Here is a 20,332-nt window from a genome sequence, read left to right as displayed (position 1 = left end):
GATTGTGATTCTGCGACACAACCTAGATTCCCTTCCGATTATAAGGAAGCACAAAAATAAATCCCCTTCAAATCAAAATTACAGAAGGCTTTTAATTTCTTATGCAACAAATTTAGTGAACATGTCCTGCTACGTGAACGCAGAGGTGAACTCTTCACACCATACTTCACTGAAAGGCAATTTCTTCACCCCCCCCCCCCCTTATGTGGTAAGCACACATTCGCAGAGCCTGTCAAGGCACAGCTGCCACAGCGCATCGCTCAACCCCAAACACACGACGGTATGGGCGCCCAAACGCGCCCATTCCGCCAGAGCAAGTATGGACTGAGCTCCGAACGGAGTTCGCCTTGAAGGCAAGAAGAAGCAGAGTCCGGCTTATGCTGCGCCACGTCTCCGCACGTGTCTCGAAAACATTAAAACACTAAAAGAGCAGCGCAGAGGGGCTCACTACTGCGTCCGACAGCTGGGTGCATTCCAGAGATGCTTCAAGTTTGAGCTCACGTGCTCAGGGCCGCAGACTTACCTGGAAAAGAAAAAAAGAAATCACGTATAAATTTCAAAACAGCTTTTAAGGAAGAATACGTCGTTCAAAAGCGCTGCCTGGGATTCATGTCACAGCCATTTCGTGAGAATGCTTTAAATAATCAGAATAGACCAGCGACGCATATTCACATTTGCAAATATTTAATATGGTAAAGCTCTGCCCATTGTGGCCGACTCATTACATACATTGCCATCATCACTGTAATGAGCCCGACATCAGGCCAACGCAGTTCAATCGGTAAACCGGGAGCAGACAGCTCGGGTAGCCGGCCTCAAGAATAATGATCTTCGGGGGAAGAGACACCTCGGCCACTGGTCGCAACAGTCAAGAATTACCCAGAACATAGGCTGCTCGCAGGGGGTCCCCTACATTAAGTAATGGTCCCCCGACATTAAGTAAGCAATTAAGTAATAGCCCCCTACATTAAGCACATCTTTGTAAATGTGCCCTCCCCCCTCGCCCCCTCCTTCCCGTAATGGCCTCCAGCCGAGCACAACTCGACCACGTGGCAATTGAAGAAGTTCTTCAAGCGACATCAGCGCCACTCACTCCCCTAGCAGGAAAATTTGGCCTTGGACGGGCGCAACTGCGCCGTCTGCGCAGCCACTCGCCTTCGTGTTGCGCCGAGCAAGCTACGTCGACACGACTTATTGCTGCAGTTGACGACGCGCAACGCGACTCCACCTTGGGTAATAATCGATGCCTGCTCAAAGTAGCCACACGACAGGTCCAGTTCGCACTACGCTGTTTGCTTCGGGAGCCTGCAGCTTAACTGGCTAGTTTGTAAGTGAGGTCTGCACGTTGTGTGAAAGCACACCGGTGCAGTACGCTTAATAGCACTGAACAGAGGGTGGGAAAACGTTCTAAAATATGCTGCCACATCCCCCACACAAAACAGTCGAAGATTATGTGCATTACTAGCATATAATGGGCAGTGCTCTTGGATTTACTAGGCAATTTCTGTTTCATATTCATGAAGTTATTATTCTATTAATCCTTCAACACATAAGGCAGCAATCCTTAATCTTGCATAAAAGTTTGGGCTGTGCAATTCAGAGTTACAGGCAACGTTGCGGTTAGGTGGGGTCTATCAGGTACTTCACGTGCCCATAATAAGCATCGCGTCTCGACTGCGCGGCAAAAAAGAGGAGACCCAGAATTTCGCCTTGGGGACAGAAATAACGGAAGCAAACAGAATGCAGACGCAGAAACTGTACAAACAAGCAGCAAAAGCTTCAATATTCTTGACAGAATTTGCTTTTGGGTTAGTCGGTTGTTTTTCTTCATTTTAAAGGTGCCAAAAACGGGGCAGGGCATCAAGGACGACAAGACAGTGCGCTTCTTTCAACTAATTTATTCTCCACACGATACGTACTATACAGCATCTGTCGCCTCATGGGCAAACAACTCACCACAGCATCAAGAAAGATGCGAGAACGAAAGTTCAAAGCATTTTTTCTCAGAAGTATGGAATCAAACTGAAGTTTCGCTTAAGCGGAAGCTTCCTTCCCGATAAATAAACGTTTTATCTGTTCCCGCACTTTAATGTTATTTCTTTTACTCAAATTTCGAACGCCAGTGAAGCATGCCTCATATGAGCGGGAAGAGAGCGCTTCAATGTTGATTGGTAAATATGTGCACTCCTATTTCGCTCTAAGTTTAGCCCACAATAAAGAGGGCGCATATTTACCGACGTGCATTAAAGAGTGTCCTTACCCCACTTGTGGGTCATGCTTCACTGCCGTACGAATTATGGGTAAAAATAATGACATTAAAGTGCGGAAACAGATAGAAGCGTTTATTTATCCCAAAGGAAACTTGTGAATAAGCGAAACTTGATTGATTCTGCCAAGAGAAAATTCCTTGAACGTTCGCTATCGCATATTTCATCATGCATGAGAGTTCTTAGCGCATCTGACGAAACAAGCTATAGATGTATAATCGCAATAAAAGTAAATGCGAACAGCGCGGCGCCTACAGGCTACGCTTTTCAAATTCCTTTTAATCGCGCCGGTTTCTGAATGGTAAATAAATTACGCTAGAGTCGTTCATGATTGTATAATTGACCAGTCTATCGTATTTTTCTCACTGTTCAGGTGCAATCTCGATGAAAAGAAATTTGAAAAGCGGAGTATGTAGCCGCCGCCTATTCGCAATTTCTTAATTTCTTTTTATCGTCCCTCTACACGTACGGACAAAAATAAATGGAGCGCGCAATTTCCGTTCAACATTTTTCACGCATTGCCTAATTGAAACTGGCGGCTATTGTACGTGCAAGCTGGTAGTGTGCAAATGTGCTCTCTCTCATGGACAAAGAGTGTTACTTCATTTCCGATAGGCAAAGGGCGAGTACACTCAGAAGAGAACAGTCCGCTGCTTTAATTACTTATGTCCGCACCTATACGCCCTTCCAATTTTTTAAAAATACCACGCGTCGACCGCCCGCCCGATCAGCGCTCTTTGAGGCTGATCCGCGCGATTTCAGGATCAACACAGCCGACTATGGTCGCCCTGGCTTGAGCTTAGTGAGCATGCGCCAACTCTAGCCAAGACAGACCATTGCCCCCGTCATAAGGCGCTGATCAATCTAACGGACAGAGCTAGCGTGATATTGCTAAAAAAAAATGGAAGGGTGTACGTGTCGCTTGTACAAAAAATTATTTGAAAGTGTTGCATTGGCGTTTCATTTCGTGTTCTTCCTTGTTTTTGGCGCCTTTAAAATCAAGAATAAAAGTGTTGTGAGAATGAGAACGGCCGGAGCAGAATTTATTTCCACCCGCAGGGATGGCACTTGCGACGAATACGAAGATGGCAGATGATGAATATGGATATGAGGTTGACGTACAATGCTGACACTAATTCCCCCGGACGAAAGCGGCCAATCTGTTTGCGAGTTAGACTGATGACGGGCAAAGCGCTTGAGGCGCGACACGTGGACAATCTCGATGCCACGACAGCGAAGGTCAGTAACAGATGCAGCAGGTGCGACAAGACAGTCAACGGGGGATGTTTGTTCAAGTACTGTAGAGGGGCCAATGTAGCGGCCCAGAATTTTTAACGCCATAGCGTTAAACGCCCCGTTATGCAAAAATTCAACGGGCACTTTGACTGTCTAAAGTGCGTAGAGGCGAAAGCGTTCTCCGCACCAGTTTCGCTGCTTCTGTGGCACTGGTGGCGCAATTAAGTACTTTTTACTAAGTGATGACAAATCACTAATTAATGGTTAATTACTGATTAATGCCTGAATACTAATTGACTGCTAATTAATGACGCTTAAGCTTCGCCTTTAGAAGTGGAACGCGACAGCGTGTTGTAGCGCTGCCAGGGAGTCCACGGAACGCCACCACCCGTTCGGCGCGATGCCTTGCCCTTTGAACGCAACGCTTCTTGAGGAAAGGAAATGGCGCAGTAATTCTCTGTCATCTCGGTGGACACCTGAACCGCACCGTAGAGGAAGGGAGGAAGTGGGAGTGGAAGAAGACAAAGAGGGCCCTTAATGAAGAAAATGAAAATTCTATTTAAGGAAAGGAAATTACGCAGTAACTGTCTCCCATATCTTGGTGGACACCCGTCAAAATTCAGGGGAGCACTTTTTCTACCTAAAGTGTGGTCACTGATGTGTGGTTAAGATGTTAAGCTTCGCCTCTAAGAGTGGAACGCGACAGCGTGTTGCAACGCTGCCAGGGAGCCCATAGAACCCCATCGATCATTCGGTTCTACGCCTCGCTCGTCGGTAAATTGGTTTTTGAGGAAAGGAAATGTATCTGTCTCTAATATCTCGGTGGACACCTAAACCTCAGCGGAAGGGAAGGGAGGAGGATGGGAGTGAGCAAAGACACCGTATTCACTAGACGCGCCTTTGTTCATTCAAAACCATCGAGCTGGCATGGCGGAGTGGATAGCATGCTCGTCTCGCACGCCGAAGACCAGGGTTCGATTCCTGAGCTCGACAAATTACCTACACGGTTTTATTTATTTATATGGCCTGACTAAAAAAGTTAATTAGGCTAATTGGGTAATTAAGCAAATAACTAAGCCCAGTCCCACTTACTTGGAGCATCACTATACGATCCCTTCAATTGGTTGCATGGTTACTGAGCAAAGTACAATTGGCCCCGTTTGAAATTCGCGCACTGTGACGTCACGACCGTTTCGACCAATTGAAAAGCGTGACATTTCTGTCGACAACTGCTGCTTACAACGATGAGACATTAAAGGCTTTCGCCTTAAAAAATCTGGTGTCGACGTTGGCGTTGCGAGCGAAGGACCACGAGCATCACTCTGGCAGGCGGTGCCCAGAGAGCAACCTGGGAGGCAGGTGGGCCACTTATAGGTCACGTCACCTTGCGGCGCCATCACAACCTGCCCAACGGATAGAGAGCAAACTGCCCACCATGTGGAAGATGGCAGTTGAAGTGATGATTGCTCACTCGGGAAGAGCAACCTGGGGCCCACGAACAGAGAGCACCTGCCATCGCAGGGCACTTTCGCATCTCAACCGCTGCGCCAGTGCCCCAGGAATGGTACGAGGACTCCCAAAGATCTATGAATGTAAAGTAGAGGATGACCTTCTGCCTATATGGGAATTAACCCATTGCGCTTACGCCTCATACCCTTAAGGCGGAGCTTAAGTGTCCCCTACATTTTTTTTTTTATTATTATTATTATTATTATTTTTGTTATTATTATTATTATTATTATTATTATTATTATTATTATTATTATTATTATTATTATTATTATTATTATTATTATTATTATTATTATTATTATTCGTGTCCACTATGATCCAGTAACAGAGTGTGAGCGTAATGTGTGAGTGACACACATTACTCGTCCTGCCAGAGTCAAATTCTTCTTTTCAATTGCACTACGAAACTTCTCAACTCGCGTTTGTTCTTTAATACAGCGCTTTACTCCACCTTGGGGGATTCCTCTGAACACTGGATAAACACTATACTCTCCTTTCGTCTCTGTTACGCTACCATATATTCCACTGCTCGTTTCGCTACTCTCAAGTATGATTTGTAGTTATTTTTCTCTAGTCCAATACAACTTAACTCTGCAGTGAAGCTCCGCCAACGTTAAGGAAATCGACACAAAATTCCTCCGCAACAAAAAATAGTTCGTTCTTAAAACCTTTTTTGTTACCTAAAAAAGAAGCTATCTAAGAGAGGAAATTAGAAGCTCAGAATCTTGATGCCTATGGCTTGTTTAATATAGCCAAACGTTAAAAAGCCGACTTCATTTACCATTACGACTGGTCCGCGGAGTAACACAGGACTCCCCAGACCATTGGCTGCTGCCATCAGCTGCTGTTATTTTAAGTTGTGTCTTAATATCAAATTATTATTGCTTCTAGGCTTCGGCCCCATAATTACAGCAAACTACATGAACTGTCCCAGTTTTTCTCAACAGGTGGCAAAGGGTTTGAGCATATTAGGTCAGCTACTCTACACAGCTTCTTATAGGATATTAGTGGCGACAACAAGACACATAAAAATCCGAAAACGAGACAAGTGCCAGCTAAGTACGAACCCCTCTTCTCGCTTCATAGCTGGCTGTCAACGGCTCCCGCGGAGACTGTTGTCAAATGTGCCGTGAAGCGCGTCGGTACATACAATGCACCACAATCAACTGCACAGCATTCCAGATTCCGACTAATACGCTACTGCCGACCGCCATTTTTTGTTTTTTGCTCTCACTCACACTCAAAAACTGCCAGCAGACACACGCATGCTACATCGGATCATTCGATTTGCGCGCAGGTTACTAAGCTACCTACAGCAGCTGACCTCCAGAGACTAGAACTTTCCAATACAATGAGCAACTCGCATGCCAGCCCATACGTAAAAGCACGCCAGCAGGCGGGTATGACAAAAATGCGAGTCCATATACCCTGCAACAGGGAAGTAGCCGAAATTTGTTCACGAGGAGGACCCAAGGTAATCTTTTACAAAGGGACCAGGTGGGGGTAGGGTGGGGAACGCTCGGCGGCGCATGTCCCACAAGAGGCTCCAAGATGTTTGGGGGAATACTAAAATTTGAAAGTATGTGTGCCATAAATTACTATAATTACCAAATATAAAATCGTAGACGACATATTTTTCTAACTTTAACTACATGTGAAGGCCCGCGGAGTGCAGCAGTTCACTGGGAGTGCGTGTACGTCGGCAGCAGCTGCGGAAGAATCGTAAGGCTTTTCTTTGCCCCGCTACAAGCATTTTAAAGTTAGGTTAATTGAAAGTGAATGAAACTGCGACGAAGTTAGACCCGAGTACTAGAACGGTCTCCGTCAGCCCGTAAGCTGAATTATTTCCGAGTACATGAAGCAATTAAGGTTAAAAGCTACTCTAAGCAGGTGCGGGAAACAACGATATTTGCCTGCGCATAGTGCATCAGCGTCTTTTCTCAACGCAGTCCAGGCACCGAGATCAATATCGAAGCCCGTACAGCGCGTCACCCACGAGGCTAATAGCGCAAGCAAGCGTCATGGGAAGTGCCTGATCTCCAACGCAAAGTTTCAGCCTGGGCTTCAAGCGCCGAAAGGCAAAAAAAAAAGACAAATGGAACTGCACTGCAACAGCCTTTAATTATTGCCTAGCTCCGGGCTTCTCCCTTGAGGTTGCCTGTTCCTCAGCAGAGCGCAGGCACGCGTCCGGTGCTCAGCCAAGGGCGTTGCCGGCCGGCCCCCTTCTTAGGACACCGGACAGGAAGGGCGTTTAATTTTGTATTACTCTAACCTACTAAGGACGGCGACTCGGGCCATCCTACCTCCTTTCAGTGCCAATAAGGCGCGGGTACAGGTACGCACGCTGCGGGCAAACAGGTGAGCAAACTCTGACTAATCTGCCCATCTCGCCTGCGGTGTGCCATGGGAGCGACGAAGGAGCTAATTTATACAGTTTGCGTACGTTCTACAATAGCAAACGGCAAACAATTCAGCGCTAAATTTTCAGGCACTGAAAGCAAAGAAAAATGAGGAAACCACAGGCGCGTAAATCCACTCGGGTGCCAACGCCAGCACTTCGAAAAGAACGAACAAAGAAAACACACACCGGGCATTTTGCAACGACACCGCCAGGACTAAACTCCCCCCGTTTTATTCGCACAACGGGGGCCCAAACTCTAAGCCAAATCAAGAGGCTAAAGCCACGCGCGAAGGTTCAACGAGAGGCCAGCACCTGGCGATAACAACTATTTTAGTGTGCAACAGGCCCTATGCGCGGCCAGAAGCAGCAGCAGTGACACCATTCATTACGGCAACTTGGTTAATCCGGGTCGTTGTATCTGCACTGTTTGTTTACTTTGTGTATTTGCATCAAGTAATGTTTGATGGGAAAGCGTGCAAACAGGGAGCCTCAAAGCGCCGAGAATGATTGCATAAATTGACAGTAATCGTCAGTATCACATTGCCACTAATGCCGTTAGCGCCTGCCTAGTCGTGCGAAGAACAAAATTATGAGCGCCTAATTCGATGACCTCACGCTCGATGCGTTTACGCCACCGGATCAATACAAACGACGAGCTCAGAACGGCACTGTTGTTACCGTTTCATAAGAGTGTCAGCGCAGAAACTGCCTTGGACTCTACCGATGTGGAGCTCCTCCTACAGGTTCAAAATGAAAGAGACAAAAAAGGGGGGTTAAGGGGGGGCGGCACACAGGCCATTTTGTACATCCTTAATTTATTAATGCGTAAAAATTATTGCTACTTGCGTATCATGCTTTCACCAGTCATTATGTGGGAGACAAGTCGTTAACACAGTGCTTTACGTGCAGTTGGCGACCAGTTCAGGCGCGCTACATGCCTCCGTTCTACTACTGTTGCGCAAACTTCGCTAAATAAAAAAAAAAAAAGCGTCACGGGAGTCTACCGACTGAAACAAGAACAACTAAAAATAACAACAAAGAAATAACCACCGCCGCAGGCTAGAAAACTTTCAATGGCTGCTTGGAGGCACTACGAAAGGTGACGCACGGTGTGCGACTTTTTTCAGCTAAGGATAGGCGCGTACTTTTGGAACATAACAAAAGCGCACCGAGTAGCTTTCAGCACGATCCCGTGCACGAGTTTCGTTTTGCACACATTACACGCTACCTGCGTAGCTGATGATTGCTTCTTCGGTCTTCATGCTCGGTAAGGAATACGCTGTCGAAGCATGCAGCCCCCCCCCCCCCCCCCCCCCCCCCCCCCGCTTCAGCTGAGTCAGCCCTAGCGTCATCACGCACGAGCACTCTCGCCACTTCCCGACGAACGTTTCTGTCCAAACTTCGCAGCATGCACGAGAACGCCGAAGAAGGAGGCAGCAAAATATTCGCAGCAGCGGGATGCCTCGCGACGTCACCGCGAGTGAGCCAGCTCCGGTAAGCTTAATTACAAGTGCACAAATCTTAATTGCCGCGCACGCTTACACGGCTCTCTCGCGGCTCGTGGCACAACCACCGCCGGCCGATCCGTTCGCGCAGCGCACCTGCACTAATGAATAGGCTACGGCCGGAAACGAAGCTCTACGCAGCGCAGTATTAGGAAAGAAAGTTCGGCCGAATATTGGTGGGCCCAACAGACGTCAGTGCAGCTCATACACAGCGGAGAACGCGTCACCGTCGAGAGAGCGCCTCCTGACAAATTGCTCGCTCTTATCTAGCCCTCGCCTAATTGTAATCCCTTGTTATGCCAGCAAGCACGCACGCACGCACGCACGCACGCACGCACGCACGCACGCACGCGCTCTTTCAGCTGAAGTTGAGCAGCTGTGAACGTATCAGTGCAGCGGGTTAATACACCCAGGCACGTAGGCGGCACGAACAAACAGAACTATTACCACATGGATGTGGTCGTGAGCTTCCAACTTAATCACAACATCTCAGTCTGGAAAAGAACTGGCGCGTGCGTCAAGACTCTGTACAGCCAAGTACGAAACATTATATTTGTCCCGATATTAAGCGCAACTTCGGTGTTTTGCGAAGCCAAAGCTTTGTCCCTCCCGCAAGCAAGAAGCAATCAGGCGGCGCGGCTCCTTCGAGCAATCAAATGCGACCAGATAGGGCATTTAAAATGCCTGAAAACTATCAAATTATACTCAAAACCTAACTGAAAAGCAAATGAATTAATTTTTCTCGAGAACTATTTGAAATCAGCCGGGATGTATCGCGCTTTACACGCGATAAAATTAACTCTGTTCGGTTTCCATCGCCCAGAAGTAAGCAGACAACGACCACTGAAGCCAGGTCCTCTCCTGTTTCGCCGAATAACGCAGGCTTACTCGCAACTGATCGATTTGCGCTGCGCAGAATGTATGGTCACATGACATCAGGCAAGAGAAAAAGAAAAATAAAAGCAACGGCGACCCCTTCAAGCCAGCTGAAAATGTTCGTAAAACGACCAGCATCCATACGTTTACAATGAACTCTGCCTGGTTAATTGGAATGGCTTACTGCGGACCACAAACTCCCCTGTGAGCGATTGTGCTTTTCATCAGCCTGTTTCGAAGCGCTCTCGATGTCCCAATGAACAGCACTCATGGGAAAGTAGAACGGGTCCAAAATATCAAGCATAAAGATACAATAATAGCACGACATAGCCAAGTTGCACAAGCCTGCACCATGCTATACAAAAGCACGCCACTACAGCAAAAAAAAATTAACATAATATCACGCTGATAACTTTTATTACTATTATTTTCAGGTTACTGATGTTTGATCACTGCTCAGCTGAGTGTCGTACGACTTCACACTATTTGACATTTTCAGAAGCGCTAAAACAACAAGGACGCAGAGGGAACAGACAGGGACGAGCGCTACTTCCAACTGTTTATTTCGTAAAACCGCAAGTGCTTTAAACAGTTCTCGAACGCTTTTATGACACGGCAGTAAACTGCACGTGCGAGATTACACAGTATAGCTACCGAGACTAACAGAACCAAGGAGATAAATGCACGATTACGTTGATACCCTGAGGAAGGCAAGTTCTTTTTTTGACAATGAAATAGACGGTGAGCTTACACAAGTGCTACCCAGTGATGCTATGTTCTGTGCTTCTATAATCTCTCGGGTTAGTTGATCACGACTACGTCCGATGATGTGGCACTGATTTAACAATGGAGCACAATTGCGGCACTTACTGCCGTGAATGGCTAGGTTGCTTCCGCAGGAATTTTTAACATTGTTGTTGTGCTGGCGTAGCCGGTCATTGAGACAACAGCCCGTTTGCCCAACATACTTTTTGCCACAAGATAGAGGGATGCAGTACACAACACAGTCTACACAGTCCACGTACGCTGTTTGGTGTTTGATACCACATAATTGTTTGACAGAAGAGTAGGGTTTCGTCAGCTTGCAGAGCTTGTTTAGCTTGTTAGGGGCCGTGAATACAACTCTAATATCTGCTTTCTGCGCTACCTTTTTCAGGTTGTGTGAAACAGTGTGCACGTAAGGGAGCACAGCAACCTTTTTCTCTCACTAGACTTATTTGCGATTTCGTCACGACCGTTAATGTTCCTAAGGACGCGTTCTGCTACCGATATCTGAAGTGGAACCGGGTAGCCAGCGGCGGATAACCGGTTCACTTGTTTATGAAAACTACGGGGCATGCAGTGGTGGCAAGATTTCGTCAATGCATTCCTGAAACAAAGTGCAATCACTCCTAGCTTAACCAGCTTAGAGTGGGCGGAGCGGAAAGCTAAGAGGGGTTTATTGCCGCGAGGTACGTAGCTCCAGCAAACGTGGTTGTCGGTGAGTGAAAAGTTAATATCGAGGAAGCGGATTTCCCTGTCAGATGGTAGTTCATGGGTTAGTTTTAGTGGGCTGAGAATAATCTGGAAGGCTACTAAAATCTGGCTATCTTCGTGTTGAAGGGAGTTCTGGTCACAGTCAATAAAAACTAAAAAATCATCCACAAATCTAAACACCTTAAAAACCTTTGAACCCTCCAAGTACCCCTCGAGGGCTCTGTCATGGTAGCTTAAAAACAGATCGCTGAGCACCGGTGCTATACAGGAGCCTATACATACACCTTCCTTTTGTAGGAAGGGTTGGTTGTTCCAGGAAATAAAAGTATTTTTCAGGTAAAACTGCAAAAGTTCAAGAAAGCCGCTACATGAAACCCCGGCATCATTTTGGAAGGGGACAACACCGAAGTGGTCGATGCTGTCTTGAACATATTCTAGTAAAGAAGCATGTGGCAGTGAGTAGTATAAGTCTTTAACATCGATTGAAAAGGCCTGAAGGCTCTTGTCGGGATGGGATGAAACAAAGTCTAATACTTCTTTTGAGTTCTTAACCACAAAGGGGTCGTCAATGCTTAGCAGATTTAGCTTTTCTTGAAGAAACAAGGCCACACACTTCTGCCACGCCCCATTTTCATGTTTCATGTAGCGGCTTTCTTGAACTTTTGCAGTTTTACCTCAAAAATACTTTTATTTCCTGGAACAAACAACCCTTCATATAAAAGGAGGGTGTATGTATAGGCTCCTGTATAGCACCGGTGCTCAGCGATCTGTTTTTAAGCTACCATGACAGAGCCCTCCAGCGGTACTTGGAGGGTTCAAAGGTTTTTAAGGTGTTTAGATTTGTGGATGATTTTTTAGTTTTTATTGACTGTGACCAGAACTCCCTTCAACACGAAGCTAGCCAGATTTTAGTAGCCTTCCAGAATAATCTCAGCCCACTAAAACTAACCCATGAACTACCATCTGACAGGGAAATCCGCTTCCTCGATATTAACTTTTCACTCACCGACAACCACGTTTGCTGGAGCTACGAACCTCGCGGCAATAAACCCCTCTTAGCTTTCCGCTCCGCCCACTCTAAGCTGGTTAAGCGAGGAGTGATTGCACTTTGTTTCAGGAATGCATTGACGAAATCTTGCCACCACTGCATGCCCCGTAGTTTTCATAAACAAGTGAACCGGTTATCCGCCGCTGGCTACCCGGTTCCACTTCAGATCTCGGTAGCAGAACGCGTCCTTAGGAACCTGAACGGTCGTGACGAAATCGCAAATAAGTCTAGTGAGAGAAAAAAGGTTGCTGTGCTCCCTTACGTGCACACTGTTTCACACAACCTGAAAAAGGTAGCGCAGAAAGCAGATGTTAGAGTTGTATTCACGGCCCCTAACAAGCTAAACAAGCTCTGCAAGCTGACGTAACCCTACTCTTCTGTCAAACAATTATGTGGTATCAAACACCAAACAGCGTACGTGGACTGTGTAGACTGTGTTGTGTACTGCATCCCTCTATCTTGTGGCAAAAAGTATGTTGGGCAAACGGGCTGTTGTCTCAATGACTGGCTACGCCAGCACAACAACAATGTTAAAAATTCCTGCGGAAGCAACCTAGCCATTCACGGCAGTAAGTGCCGCAATTGTGCTCCATTGTTAAATCAGTGCCACATCATCGGACGTAGTCGTGATCAACTAACCCGAGAGATTATAGAAGCACAGAACATAGCATCACTGGGTAGCACTTGTGTAAGCTCACCGTCTATTTCATTGTCAAAAAAAGAACTTGCCTTCCTCAGGGTATCAACGTAATCGTGCATTTATCTCCTTGGTTCTGTTAGTCTCGGTAGCTATACTGTGTAATCTCGCACGTGCAGTTTACTGCCGTGTCATAAAAGCGTTCGAGAACTGTTTCATTTATTTCATTTCATTTCATTTATTTTACCCTCAAGGCCCGAGGGCATTGAAGAGGGGAGTGGTTGTATAGATGGGTTTAGTACAAGGCGTTTGATTTCTAATTATACAGTGATAGCTAAGGCGGAACAAAAACGCTGATGGTCGATGATGGAGGCTGTACTTCCGGGAAGGTGGTTCCAGTCCTTTGCTGTTCGTGGAAGGAAAGACTCAGCTGCGGATTTTGTTTTAAAGAAAGGAATGCCAATTTTATGCACATGATCAACTCGTGATGAAACATATGACTGAGGAAGTATAAGATCGCGGTGCAGTCTGGGGTTATGATACATTATTTTATGAATTAAGCAAAGGCGAGCGTGCTTTCGACGGCTAGCTAGAGATGGTAACTGTAATGTATTCTTCATAGAGGTTACGCTAGCGGTACGGTTATAGTTCTGAAGGATGAAACGTGCCGAGTTATTCTGAATTATTTCGAGGGAACTGATCAGGCTTTCCGTGAAGGGATCCCAAATGGACGCAGCATATTCCAACTTACTGCGAACGACAGATTTATACAGGAGAAGTTTCAAGGAAGTGGGGGCAGAGAAAAAGTTACGGCGAAGGTAGCCGAGGGCACGGTTGGCGTTGTTAATCATTGAATTGATGTGAAAAGACCAAGTTAGATCACTTGTTATGTGAACGCCTAAATAACGGTATGAAGACACTTGTTCTAGTTCGATGTTATCTAGATGATAAGAGGTGGGGTCGTAGGAATGCGTGATACACGTAGTACTTTACATTTGGTTATGTTAAGTTCCATTGACCACGTTTTACACCACTCAAGAATTCCATTAATGTCTTTTTGCAAAAGAAGAGTGTCGTTAGAGTCGTTAATTTCACGAAATATTACGCAGTCGTCTGCAAATAAATGAATGTGGGAGGTAACAGAAATAGGAAGGTCATTAATATATATCAGGAACAAAAGGGGCCCAAGGACGGACCCCTGTGGGACCCCAGAATGCACAGAAGTGAATGGGGAACAAATGTTATTAGCCATTACAAACTGTGTTCTATTACAAAGGAAATATTCTAACCATGCTAAAACATTTGGGAGAAGATTTAGCTTGCTAAGTTTAAAAAGTAGTAGTTTGTGACTAACCTTGCGGTTTTACGAAATAAACAGTTGGAAGTAGCGCTCGTCCCTGTCTGTTCCCTCTGCGTCCTTGTTGTAATAGCGCTTCTGAAAATGTCAAATCTGCACCAACTAGCCCGATCCGCAACCCTTCTGAATTTCACACTATCACTGTTCACGCTATGAATAACCCACCGGATTGCGTTCGCAACGAACGTCGCCCCACCGCACTATTTTTTTTTCCTCTGTAGTTGCGGTTTTACGAAATAAACAGTTGGAAGTAGCGCTCGTCCCTGTCTGTTCCCTCTGCGTCCTTGTTGTTATAGCGCTTCTGAAAATGTCAAATCTGCACCAACTAGCCCGATCCGCAACCCTTCTGAATTTCACACTATCACTGTTCACGCTATGAATAACCCACCAGATTGCGTTCGCAACGAACGTCGCCCCACCGCACTATTTTTTTTTCCTCTGTAGTTGCGGTTTTACGAAATAAACAGTTGGAAGTAGCGCTCGTCCCTGTCTGTTCCCTCTGCGTCCTTGTTGTTATAGCGCTTCTGAAAATGTCAAATCTGCACCAACTAGCCCGATCCGCAACCCTTCTGAATTTCACACTATCACTGTTCACGCTATGAATAACCCACCAGATTGCGTTCGCAACGAACGTCGCCCCACCGCACTATTTTTTTTTCCTCTGTAGTTAATCGTTACTAAACACCCTCCTCGTACAACAAGTGGCCCAGAACCAAAAAAACGTAGTAAAACTTTAATTGCTGCATTATTAGGTGGCCCATTTTGTACAATATCAGCATCAACAGGTGCATGACGGCACACGATTCTTTTTTCAAGTGCACGATGTTCAGTATGTCACATCTCTGTGACCAGTCGCTCGTGATCGCCACGGAGTAAGGCAGCGTGCAAACACAACGCAAATCAGAATTATGGTTTGGTTTGTTTTGTGGGGTTTAACGTCCCAAAGCGACTAAGGCTATGAGAGACGCCGTAGTGGAGGGCTCCGGAAATTTCGACCACCTGGGGTTCTTTAACGTGCACTGACATCGCACAGTACACGGGCCTCTAGAATTTCTCCTCCAAAGAAATTCCAGCCGCCGCGGCCGGGATCGAACCCGCGTCTTTTGGGTCAACAGCCGAGCAAAATAGCCACTGAGCCACCGCGGCGGCGGTCAGAATTATGAAATACAGCCCACCTGCGGGATAACTTTTCACTGATATAAAACGCAGCTGCTCAAAGCGTTGAACACTCGGACCCAGTGGAGGTTCCTATATGAGAAATTTGAAGATTAATCGTGACCCCTCTCTCCGGGGTGACTGACCGCGGAACCAGTCGAGCTGGTGGGTGAAACTAGGCCACTCGTGCATATACATGGGTAGAGTTAGCGTACTCGGCATAGAAAATGGCAGCGTAATGCGCGCATCAGGGAAAGTGATCATATAAGTCCGCCTTCTTTTGCAACCGCTCGCTTGGTGAAGCGTACATGAGATATGGACTGGCACCCTCACGGAGAGGAACGACTTTCCGCCGGTATGAACCGCGATAGGAAGGAAGGATTGGTGGGCCGCTATAAGCCTTTGAATGCGGTGTGGACGTGTGTGTGCCGACAGTGAATCCAGGTGATGCCCAGTTAACGCCGAAGTAAAAGCCCAAGAGGACGAGGGGAACCATTAACAGATCACAGACGTCGGCGCGCCGGAGCTGGCGCTCTCATCCAAATTTAAACAGAACCCGGGATAAAAAATAAACACAGCTCAGTGAGGACCGCCTCCGTCAGAATAAGCCAGTGTGGGCGCGGTACTACAAGCGAAAAGAGGCATCAGCACCAGCCTAGCAATATGCCCCCCCCCCCCCCCCCCCCCCCCCGAGTCTGAATTATTGCTTTAGCGCCTGTCTAAATAACCGCGTTGTGAGGACGATTAGTACAGGAAATACCAGCAAAGCACTGGCTACTAGGCGGTTGCTAGGTTACAAGGTTAGTGCGGGCACTAGTTTTCAAGTCACTTAGGGTTTGGTTTATGGGGTTTAACGTCCCAAAGCGACTCAGGCTATGAGAGACTCCGTAGTGAAGGGCTCCGGAAATTTCGACCACCTGGGGTTCTTTAACGTGCACTGACATCGCACAGTACACGGGCCTCTAGAATTTCTCCTCCAAAGAAATTGTAGCGGCCGCGGCCGGGCTCGAAAGCTATAGTTGTGTGGGCAGCACTTGCTTCCAGGGTATAGAGATGCCCCAGACTGACGATATCCCTGCTGGTTCCATGGAAATAAAATCCGGTAACTAGCCCATCCTGAAGGAATTTAAAAGCCCCGCAATTATAATACGGCCTTCTGGAGACTGAAACATGAGACGGCGCGAATTCTGTTTGAGTCAGGCGGCGCTGCTGTTTCATGGAGACGCCGCATGCAAGAGAATGAGAGATGGAACCGACACTCGACGGTATGCTTTGGCAGACCTGAAGCATGGCAGGCAGAAGCATGACACACTCTGACCCTAACAATGACTAGAGTGACGAAATCTAAACAACGTAAGTGTATCCACAAACACAGAAACCAAAACACACACACACGCGCGCGCGCGCGCGCGCGCGTATCCGCAGCCGAGCGTCTTCTCTTAGCCAGCACAGCACACAACACAGAGCCGCTTAACAAGTGAAAAGCCGCTTCACCAACACACAAGACGAGGCTTTCGTCGTGGCGCTTCACAACTGCGGCGAAGGCCCTACAGTAAGAGCGAAGACGGTGCGAAAAGCAGAATAAAATAAGAAAGAACTCGGGGATGGGGCGTGCGACGTGGCGGAAAAAGTCAAGCCAGCATGAACCTTCGCGCTCGCCTGCCTTCCTTGGGAGGCATGTACTATACAACAAGGCCGATCTCGAAAGAGCCGAACCGAGCGTGAAGTGTCGGCTCGCGAAACGCGATTGCTCACTTTTCAGCCACGCTGCGGCGTCTCAGAATATTTTCTTTTGCGCCCCGTCGGAGAAAACAAGCGGCCTTCGTTCCAAGCGTTAGCTCCATACATCCGCGCCTCCTGTCGTCAAACCACCACCCTCCCCATACGAAAGCTTCTACTCTTTTGGGCGCTTCCTGTCGCTTCAGTTGTCAAATTTCTTATCGCCGTGTTGTATCCGTTCTCCTCAACCATCCGCTGAGAGCCCCCCTTCCCCCCACTGCGACTTTGTCGCTCTCACCATCGGTGGGAAAGCCTCCGCATTTTGATTTCCGCACCGCCCAGCCTCGCTTCCGTCGCTCCCTGTCGCTGTCATTCATCTCACCAGCACTTGCTGCGCCCGGCGCCTCCCGCAGTGTGGAGCAGGTCGGCAACAACAAAATCCGCGACGCGCGCGCTGTTTTCTTCGACACGTGTCAATTCCCTCGGTCGAACCTCCCATCTTAGCAGCAAAGCAATTGTTTTTCCTGCTCTGCTTTTCTTAACACTGCCAGGCGGCCAGGCTCTCTCATCAGCCACGCAGCTGGATCCTGTTACCTCCGCCCGTCGCACTTAGCTGATCATACGATGCGGCTTCCTCCTGGCGCTCTGGTGCCTTCTTTGTTCTCTCTACACAGCGCAATTTACGTAAGGCCTGGTGACAGACTGCCCCGCAGAAAGTTACACACGTGTTTCGTGTTAGCCCGCGGGCAAAAGCAAGGAACTACACGGCGCTGCTGGGCTGCTCTGCTCGCGTTTTCAGCTCGTCGGGGAACTTAAACGAAGTGAACTAAAGCGTTCTGATAAACGAGACCGAACAAGAGCGGTCATGACCAACCGCAATGAGATCACTTTTAATCCACCTTCCTTTCCTGATTACTGCCTCTGTTTCAAAAGTAATTTTCTTCGCAGTTATTGGAGCAGTATTTCATGCCCAATATTTACACCCTCTTTTCCTAAGATCAGGAAATGGCAGGAAAGCATTAAAGAGTAAACTTCGGTTAAGGTTACCGTACAAACGCACCATCCGCAACAACTGCCCAGCAGTCTACGTTGTGCCCCAGCCACCTCCCTGAGCCACACCCTGACCTCACCGTATCTGAACCATATATCCTTCGTAAAATCCAGACAAATACCTTTATTATCACCCCCCTTCGTCTGTACTTGTACCGCCTACGCTCAAACCCCTTTATGCCCCAACTGCAAACTTGGAACACTGTCTCTTCTCATTCGCCGACACTGTTCTATCTCCTAACTTTCCTCTCCTCTCCCCATCCTCCTGGCGTGCCTGGCTGGCTTCGGCTCAGCGAAACGAGGTGCCACCGACTTCCCCAGACCGCAAAATAAAGTGGCATACTCCATTCTCTCTCTCGCTTTTACACAAAGCGCGCGCAATTAGAGACGTGATCTCCCGTACGAAAGCACTTCAAAGAGCAAAACTTCTGACGCGCCTAGTGCCACTAAGGAAGTCCTAGTTCAGTCGCTACGTGCTGTCGCAGCTTGCCAACGGCACGTCCAATTTATATGCCACTGCAGTGCACCTCTCGGTCGGAGTCTGTATAGGTACAAGCCATATAAGGAGCAGAGGACTGGAACTCCCGAACCAAATTTTTTCGGGAGCAGGATGATACCGAATGCGGGGAAAAAAAAAATGAAAGCAAGAAGAAAGGGCCCAGCGAAAACTAAAATATGAGGATGGAGAGGACATAGAGTCTTTTTGCGAACAAAACTCTCATGCTTCAAAGCGCAAGGAAAGCCCGAATACGCCAGACAACTGTTTCCCGCACGTAAAGCTCTCGCAGAACATTTTGTTTGCAATCGCAAACACAGCGAATATTTACCGCGTTCGCAAGGGCCGACAAGGATACGCGCTACCCTTTTTTACCTCTCCTACCTGATGAGTACAGGACCAGCTTTTGACAGAGCTGGGACCCAAGACACAGCAGGTTTTGCACGAGCTGCGTCCCTGGGAAAAAAAATACTGACCACGGAGGCCGGTTAGACTACAACCCGCAAGTGGAAGGAGATTCGAATTCGAATTCCGCAGTTTCCGAAAATTCTGGACGCACAGCGGCATTATCTACAGTGCCCGCTACGTTGCTGGATACAAGTTTACATGAAAATTTAGGATCAGGCTCGCTCTCTCTCTCTCTCTCTCTCTCTCTCTGGGGGCGAAAACAACCCGCAGGAGATCAGCCGCCCTGAAATTCACTAGTAGAAGAATTAGCTCTCGCCCTCAAATCTCGCTCCTGCAATTCACGCTACTAAGACCCCCTTCCAATGGCGGGCCGACGGAAAGGGCGTTTGCTTACAGTATTTTCTCTCTTCTTCTGCCCTAAGTGTAGAGTTGATCGAAGAAAAGAAAGAGGAGAGGACTGCAATTTCTGTGTTTCGAAAATTTTGGTGGGGCGGAGAGTATCGCTATACCAGAAGGATGCGAACATCCCATAACACATTCTTTCATTTCACAGCGTCTTCAACAACACACACAAAAAAACGCACGAACATGAGACACCGTAAATTCTTAGTGATCGCAGGGTGTTGCCGGACACAGGTTCAAAACGAGAATCCGCAAAAGAAGAAAAAAATAAAGGAGAGCAAAGGGGCGAGTATTCCACGAGCCAGTGTGATAACTTAAATTTGCGTTTAAAACAAAAAAGATTCGCGGCTGTCAATATCAGTCGTTCCCTTATTCGATTTCGAAAATCACGCATTCTCGTCAAGATGTTCCACGTTCACATCCGCAACACTTTCGGCGAAGGGAATCAATCTGCGCAGATACAGCTGAAAGGTGTACATATAGCGGTGTAGGAAGTTCGCTATACGACGTCTTTCTATGCCGCGAACGTGCGGGGTGGTATGCGAGAGGTTTAGCGGCACCCTTCACCGCGCCCTCGGATCGCGTAGGGAACGTCGCTGCATTTGCATGGCGCATAGAGTTTAGGCGCCGTTTCCTGCGTCATTCGCTCCCGTCCAGTAAATAATGAATAAGGGTATCAGAAGCGTCGCTACGCGCTTCGCCTATCACTCCTCAAAGGCTTGCTACGCTTGGACCCACTATGGGGAACGGGTTAGGCACGTTCCACTCCGTCTAACCGCTCTCACTC

At 47.5% G+C, this 20,332-nt stretch overlaps 1 protein-coding gene across 1 annotated transcript in view; it reads right to left on the bottom strand.

Annotated features, from left to right (window-relative positions):
- The window catches only part of LOC149351810 (glycosyltransferase 25 family member-like), a 372,526-nt gene that overhangs the window by 316,788 nt on the left and 35,406 nt on the right, over positions 1-20,332 (bottom strand). The window contains exon 2 of the mRNA XM_089581143.1: positions 449-523. The gene's annotated coding sequence lies outside the window, so the exon portion shown is untranslated. The remainder of the gene's footprint in view (positions 1-448; positions 524-20,332) is intronic.

This window comes from Amblyomma mixtum, chromosome 3 (genome assembly GCF_055824585.1).
Source record: "Amblyomma mixtum isolate Tamu chromosome 3, ASM5582458v1, whole genome shotgun sequence".
NCBI classification, from domain to species: domain Eukaryota; kingdom Metazoa; phylum Arthropoda; class Arachnida; order Ixodida; family Ixodidae; genus Amblyomma; species Amblyomma mixtum.
The sequence above is the reverse complement of the archived record's forward strand: the minus strand, read 5'-3'. Positions and strand labels throughout refer to the sequence as shown.